Source organism: Ostrea edulis, chromosome 2 (genome assembly GCF_947568905.1).
Source record: "Ostrea edulis chromosome 2, xbOstEdul1.1, whole genome shotgun sequence".
Classification (NCBI taxonomy): domain Eukaryota; kingdom Metazoa; phylum Mollusca; class Bivalvia; order Ostreida; family Ostreidae; genus Ostrea; species Ostrea edulis.
This window is the reverse complement of record NC_079165.1, coordinates 84,153,076-84,162,501: the sequence shown is the minus strand read 5'-3', so window position 1 is coordinate 84,162,501 and position 9,426 is coordinate 84,153,076.

The following is a 9,426-nucleotide window of genomic DNA, read 5'->3' as shown; positions in this document are numbered from 1 at the left end:
ACATATAAAAATTTAACATTAGAATAATGATGCTTAGTGGTTTTCATACTTATAAACATACGAAACTGTTTACATATTTGTAAACATGCACGATAAAACCTTAGTTATACATATAAGTAAAACTTTTTACTCACCAACCGGAAGGAAACTTACGAATGATATTGGAAGCTATAAATCATGCAAATTAAAGATGGCGAATGAATAGATTAGTTATGTGGCAGCCGCTGTGAAGACGCTCATACAACGTAATTTGTGACGTAATTTGTGACATTGTGACGTTTCATCCGCTGAAACCGCTCATACAACGTAATTTGAGATATTGTGACGTTTCACCCGCTGAAACCACGGTACGATGGCCTATTATATATATATGTGCAAAGCAGGAGGTTGCGTTAATGAATGCATTGAATACTGAATAAACATAAATTATCAATGGAATTACATGTATAAGGACATGTAAAAAATTAAAATTTTAATAGTAAAGTAATTTGACATAATGATATTTAGATTGGAAACAAAACATTTTTATTATTTAATTAAATAATAATTTTAAGATGTAAATTATATGTATAAATTACAGTAACCCAACTCGTTTAAAAGTAATGTCAATAGTCTAGAGTAACTGTCGCTATTCGATGGATCACCTTGGAAGTAATGCTTTGTTTGTTTGATATTCGTAGGATTGGTTAACTATATATCGTTAACCGATTGGTGACTGTATTATCTGCCATAATACTATCCATCTCATTGCGATCCAGCCTCACCCTCCAACACCTCCCAAATGCACCAACATAGTGAAGTTGAAGTGTGTTGTAGTAACATTCCATATGCTCCGTATGGGACGTATGGGTTGTCCCATGGTTTAAAAATAAATAAATATAAATAAATAAGGACCATCGTGTACCAACACGTCTGATGACTGCGGTACTGTCTTTTGATGGCCGGACACATACATGTGATGGTCGTATGTCATAAATTATAATGAAATAAAGAAGTAACTTATATTTATAAAAACTAAATAAAAAGTAAAAATTAATGAAATAAATTATAATTTTTATTTATATAATAATTTTAATAATGATCTTTATTTAATTTATTCCTTAAGTATATTAAAATTTAAAAATTATAATAAGTAAATATAAAATTAAATATTTAAAATATTTGTTATTTATTTGGATTCTAATAGAAGGTAATAATAATTAGTAATCGCACGAGTCTCCGTCCTTCGTCCAATTCAAGATACACCGAAATAAATATACCATAACTATTACATAATTATTAATATTAGTAACAGGTGATAGTAATATGGATGTAGGTATGTATATACATGTGAAATAACTAAAATATATACAGAAAAGAATTAGGGTAGGGTCGCCAAAGAAAATTTTGATAATAGAGTGCCACTAGTTATTACTTTGTTAATCATAAATTATAAAATTATGCCAGACAACAATTTTGAGATCGTCATCAGGCAAAAATTTTGAGGTCGTCGTCAGGTGCTACACCTCAGACCCTGTACCATGTTTCTGTAACTGGATCCAGCTCGTAGCACGACATGGCTCCATAATTCTTATTCGATAGTATGTATTATGTGTATAAAACTGAAGATGTATAATGTAGTAAGTGGTGAGTTAGTACTTATGATAAAATTGTATGACAGATAAAATACCAACCATAAGAAGTGGTATACTTAATTACATAACATATAGATTTGATTAAATAATGAAAATACAGAATAGATGCAAAATCACAAATCGCATACATCCAACAAGCTTACATATATTAAATATAATAGTATGCAGCAGGCCTGCATACATGCAAACTGCGACATTGCATCTAAATGTTCGTCATAAAAAGAAGTTTACAAAATACATACGTATAATAACATACCTGGATTTTATGTATATTTGCATATACATATACATATAATATACCGGGATTTGATGTATAGCTGCATCTATATTTTAACTACATGTTTATTTAAACTAAAACGATAAAAACGCAAAGTTTATATTCCTAATATTAATATGCTACGATACTTATATATGTAATTGTTTACATACTAATAAACATATAGTTATACACGATAGAAAACCCGAATTATATGCTTAGATGTTTATATAAGTATAACACATGTAGTTGTTTCTATATTAGTAAACATATAAAAATTTAACATTAGAATAATGATGCTTAGTGGTTTTCATACTTATAAACATACGAAACTGTTTACATATTTGTAAACATGCACGATAAAACCTTAGTTATACATATAAGTAAAACTTTTTACTCACCAACCGGAAGGAAACTTACGAATGATATTGGAAGCTATAAATCATGCAAATTAAAGATGGCGAATGAATAGATTAGTTATGTGGCAGCCGCTGTGAAGACGCTCATACAACGTAATTTGTGACGTAATTTGTGACATTGTGACGTTTCATCCGCTGAAACCGCTCATACAACGTAATTTGAGATATTGTGACGTTTCACCCGCTGAAACCACGGTACGATGGCCTATTATATATATATGTGCAAAGCAGGAGGTTGCGTTAATGAATGCATTGAATACTGAATAAACATAAATTATCAATGGAATTACATGTATAAGGACATGTAAAAAATTAAAATTTTAATAGTAAAGTAATTTGACATAATGATATTTAGATTGGAAACAAAACATTTTTATTATTTAATTAAATAATAATTTTAAGATGTAAATTATATGTATAAATTACAGTAACCCAACTCGTTTAAAAGTAATGTCAATAGTCTAGAGTAACTGTCGCTATTCGATGGATCACCTTGGAAGTAATGCTTTGTTTGTTTGATATTCGTAGGATTGGTTAACTATATATCGTTAACCGATTGGTGACTGTATTATCTGCCATAATACTATCCATCTCATTGCGATCCAGCCTCACCCTCCAACACCTCCCAAATGCACCAACATAGTGAAGTTGAAGTGTGTTGTAGTAACATTCCATATGCTCCGTATGGGACGTATGGGTTGTCCCATGGTTTAAAAATAAATAAATATAAATAAATAAGGACCATCGTGTACCAACACGTCTGATGACTGCGGTACTGTCTTTTGATGGCCGGACACATACATGTGATGGTCGTATGTCATAAATTATAATGAAATAAAGAAGTAACTTATATTTATAAAAACTAAATAAAAAGTAAAAATTAATGAAATAAATTATAATTTTTATTTATATAATAATTTTAATAATGATCTTTATTTAATTTATTCCTTAAGTATATTAAAATTTAAAAATTATAATAAGTAAATATAAAATTAAATATTTAAAATATTTGTTATTTATTTGGATTCTAATAGAAGGTAATAATAATTAGTAATCGCACGAGTCTCCGTCCTTCGTCCAATTCAAGATACACCGAAATAAATATACCATAACTATTACATAATTATTAATATTAGTAACAGGTGATAGTAATATGGATGTAGGTATGTATATACATGTGAAATAACTAAAATATATACAGAAAAGAATTAGGGTAGGGTCGCCAAAGAAAATTTTGATAATAGAGTGCCACTAGTTATTACTTTGTTAATCATAAATTATAAAATTATGCCAGACAACAATTTTGAGATCGTCATCAGGCAAAAATTTTGAGGTCGTCGTCAGGTGCTACACCTCAGACCCTGTACCATGTTTCTGTAACTGGATCCAGCTCGTAGCACGACATGGCTCCATAATTCTTATTCGATAGTATGTATTATGTGTATAAAACTGAAGATGTATAATGTAGTAAGTGGTGAGTTAGTACTTATGATAAAATTGTATGACAGATAAAATACCAACCATAAGAAGTGGTATACTTAATTACATAACATATAGATTTGATTAAATAATGAAAATACAGAATAGATGCAAAATCACAAATCGCATACATCCAACAAGCTTACATATATTAAATATAATAGTATGCAGCAGGCCTGCATACATGCAAACTGCGACATTGCATCTAAATGTTCGTCATAAAAAGAAGTTTACAAAATACATACGTATAATAACATACCTGGATTTTATGTATATTTGCATATACATATACATATAATATACCGGGATTTGATGTATAGCTGCATCTATATTTTAACTACATGTTTATATAAACTAAAACGATAAAAACGCAAAGTTTATATTCCTAATATTAATATGCTACGATACTTATATATGTAATTGTTTACATACTAATAAACATATAGTTATACACGATAGAAAACCCGAATTATATGCTTAGATGTTTATATAAGTATAACACATGTAGTTGTTTCTATATTAGTAAACATATAAAAATTTAACATTAGAATAATGATGCTTAGTGGTTTTCATACTTATAAACATACGAAACTGTTTACATATTTGTAAACATGCACGATAAAACCTTAGTTATACATATAAGTAAAACTTTTTACTCACCAACCGGAAGGAAACTTACGAATGATATTGGAAGCTATAAATCATGCAAATTAAAGATGGCGAATGAATAGATTAGTTATGTGGCAGCCGCTGTGAAGACGCTCATACAACGTAATTTGTGACGTAATTTGTGACATTGTGACGTTTCATCCGCTGAAACCGCTCATACAACGTAATTTGAGATATTGTGACGTTTCACCCGCTGAAACCACGGTACGATGGCCTATTATATATATATGTGCAAAGCAGGAGGTTGCGTTAATGAATGCATTGAATACTGAATAAACATAAATTATCAATGGAATTACATGTATAAGGACATGTAAAAAATTAAAATTTTAATAGTAAAGTAATTTGACATAATGATATTTAGATTGGAAACAAAACATTTTTATTATTTAATTAAATAATAATTTTAAGATGTAAATTATATGTATAAATTACAGTAACCCAACTCGTTTAAAAGTAATGTCAATAGTCTAGAGTAACTGTCGCTATTCGATGGATCACCTTGGAAGTAATGCTTTGTTTGTTTGATATTCGTAGGATTGGTTAACTATATATCGTTAACCGATTGGTGACTGTATTATCTGCCATAATACTATCCATCTCATTGCGATCCAGCCTCACCCTCCAACACCTCCCAAATGCACCAACATAGTGAAGTTGAAGTGTGTTGTAGTAACATTCCATATGCTCCGTATGGGACGTATGGGTTGTCCCATGGTTTAAAAATAAATAAATATAAATAAATAAGGACCATCGTGTACCAACACGTCTGATGACTGCGGTACTGTCTTTTGATGGCCGGACACATACATGTGATGGTCGTATGTCATAAATTATAATGAAATAAAGAAGTAACTTATATTTATAAAAACTAAATAAAAAGTAAAAATTAATGAAATAAATTATAATTTTTATTTATATAATAATTTTAATAATGATCTTTATTTAATTTATTCCTTAAGTATATTAAAATTTAAAAATTATAATAAGTAAATATAAAATTAAATATTTAAAATATTTGTTATTTATTTGGATTCTAATAGAAGGTAATAATAATTAGTAATCGCACGAGTCTCCGTCCTTCGTCCAATTCAAGATACACCGAAATAAATATACCATAACTATTACATAATTATTAATATTAGTAACAGGTGATAGTAATATGGATGTAGGTATGTATATACATGTGAAATAACTAAAATATATACAGAAAAGAATTAGGGTAGGGTCGCCAAAGAAAATTTTGATAATAGAGTGCCACTAGTTATTACTTTGTTAATCATAAATTATAAAATTATGCCAGACAACAATTTTGAGATCGTCATCAGGCAAAAATTTTGAGGTCGTCGTCAGGTGCTACACCTCAGACCCTGTACCATGTTTCTGTAACTGGATCCAGCTCGTAGCACGACATGGCTCCATAATTCTTATTCGATAGTATGTATTATGTGTATAAAACTGAAGATGTATAATGTAGTAAGTGGTGAGTTAGTACTTATGATAAAATTGTATGACAGATAAAATACCAACCATAAGAAGTGGTATACTTAATTACATAACATATAGATTTGATTAAATAATGAAAATACAGAATAGATGCAAAATCACAAATCGCATACATCCAACAAGCTTACATATATTAAATATAATAGTATGCAGCAGGCCTGCATACATGCAAACTGCGACATTGCATCTAAATGTTCGTCATAAAAAGAAGTTTACAAAATACATACGTATAATAACATACCTGGATTTTATGTATATTTGCATATACATATACATATAATATACCGGGATTTGATGTATAGCTGCATCTATATTTTAACTACATGTTTATATAAACTAAAACGATAAAAACGCAAAGTTTATATTCCTAATATTAATATGCTACGATACTTATATATGTAATTGTTTACATACTAATAAACATATAGTTATACACGATAGAAAACCCGAATTATATGCTTAGATGTTTATATAAGTATAACACATGTAGTTGTTTCTATATTAGTAAACATATAAAAATTTAACATTAGAATAATGATGCTTAGTGGTTTTCATACTTATAAACATACGAAACTGTTTACATATTTGTAAACATGCACGATAAAACCTTAGTTATACATATAAGTAAAACTTTTTACTCACCAACCGGAAGGAAACTTACGAATGATATTGGAAGCTATAAATCATGCAAATTAAAGATGGCGAATGAATAGATTAGTTATGTGGCAGCCGCTGTGAAGACGCTCATACAACGTAATTTGTGACGTAATTTGTGACATTGTGACGTTTCATCCGCTGAAACCGCTCATACAACGTAATTTGAGATATTGTGACGTTTCACCCGCTGAAACCACGGTACGATGGCCTATTATATATATATGTGCAAAGCAGGAGGTTGCGTTAATGAATGCATTGAATACTGAATAAACATAAATTATCAATGGAATTACATGTATAAGGACATGTAAAAAATTAAAATTTTAATAGTAAAGTAATTTGACATAATGATATTTAGATTGGAAACAAAACATTTTTATTATTTAATTAAATAATAATTTTAAGATGTAAATTATATGTATAAATTACAGTAACCCAACTCGTTTAAAAGTAATGTCAATAGTCTAGAGTAACTGTCGCTATTCGATGGATCACCTTGGAAGTAATGCTTTGTTTGTTTGATATTCGTAGGATTGGTTAACTATATATCGTTAACCGATTGGTGACTGTATTATCTGCCATAATACTATCCATCTCATTGCGATCCAGCCTCACCCTCCAACACCTCCCAAATGCACCAACATAGTGAAGTTGAAGTGTGTTGTAGTAACATTCCATATGCTCCGTATGGGACGTATGGGTTGTCCCATGGTTTAAAAATAAATAAATATAAATAAATAAGGACCATCGTGTACCAACACGTCTGATGACTGCGGTACTGTCTTTTGATGGCCGGACACATACATGTGATGGTCGTATGTCATAAATTATAATGAAATAAAGAAGTAACTTATATTTATAAAAACTAAATAAAAAGTAAAAATTAATGAAATAAATTATAATTTTTATTTATATAATAATTTTAATAATGATCTTTATTTAATTTATTCCTTAAGTATATTAAAATTTAAAAATTATAATAAGTAAATATAAAATTAAATATTTAAAATATTTGTTATTTATTTGGATTCTAATAGAAGGTAATAATAATTAGTAATCGCACGAGTCTCCGTCCTTCGTCCAATTCAAGATACACCGAAATAAATATACCATAACTATTACATAATTATTAATATTAGTAACAGGTGATAGTAATATGGATGTAGGTATGTATATACATGTGAAATAACTAAAATATATACAGAAAAGAATTAGGGTAGGGTCGCCAAAGAAAATTTTGATAATAGAGTGCCACTAGTTATTACTTTGTTAATCATAAATTATAAAATTATGCCAGACAACAATTTTGAGATCGTCATCAGGCAAAAATTTTGAGGTCGTCGTCAGGTGCTACACCTCAGACCCTGTACCATGTTTCTGTAACTGGATCCAGCTCGTAGCACGACATGGCTCCATAATTCTTATTCGATAGTATGTATTATGTGTATAAAACTGAAGATGTATAATGTAGTAAGTGGTGAGTTAGTACTTATGATAAAATTGTATGACAGATAAAATACCAACCATAAGAAGTGGTATACTTAATTACATAACATATAGATTTGATTAAATAATGAAAATACAGAATAGATGCAAAATCACAAATCGCATACATCCAACAAGCTTACATATATTAAATATAATAGTATGCAGCAGGCCTGCATACATGCAAACTGCGACATTGCATCTAAATGTTCGTCATAAAAAGAAGTTTACAAAATACATACGTATAATAACATACCTGGATTTTATGTATATTTGCATATACATATACATATAATATACCGGGATTTGATGTATAGCTGCATCTATATTTTAACTACATGTTTATATAAACTAAAACGATAAAAACGCAAAGTTTATATTCCTAATATTAATATGCTACGATACTTATATATGTAATTGTTTACATACTAATAAACATATAGTTATACACGATAGAAAACCCGAATTATATGCTTAGATGTTTATATAAGTATAACACATGTAGTTGTTTCTATATTAGTAAACATATAAAAATTTAACATTAGAATAATGATGCTTAGTGGTTTTCATACTTATAAACATACGAAACTGTTTACATATTTGTAAACATGCACGATAAAACCTTAGTTATACATATAAGTAAAACTTTTTACTCACCAACCGGAAGGAAACTTACGAATGATATTGGAAGCTATAAATCATGCAAATTAAAGATGGCGAATGAATAGATTAGTTATGTGGCAGCCGCTGTGAAGACGCTCATACAACGTAATTTGTGACGTAATTTGTGACATTGTGACGTTTCATCCGCTGAAACCGCTCATACAACGTAATTTGAGATATTGTGACGTTTCACCCGCTGAAACCACGGTACGATGGCCTATTATATATATATGTGCAAAGCAGGAGGTTGCGTTAATGAATGCATTGAATACTGAATAAACATAAATTATCAATGGAATTACATGTATAAGGACATGTAAAAAATTAAAATTTTAATAGTAAAGTAATTTGACATAATGATATTTAGATTGGAAACAAAACATTTTTATTATTTAATTAAATAATAATTTTAAGATGTAAATTATATGTATAAATTACAGTAACCCAACTCGTTTAAAAGTAATGTCAATAGTCTAGAGTAACTGTCGCTATTCGATGGATCACCTTGGAAGTAATGCTTTGTTTGTTTGATATTCGTAGGATTGGTTAACTATATATCGTTAACCGATTGGTGACTGTATTATCTGCCATAATACTATCCATCTCATTGCGATCCAGCCTCACCCTCCAACACCTCCCAAATGCACCAACATAGTGA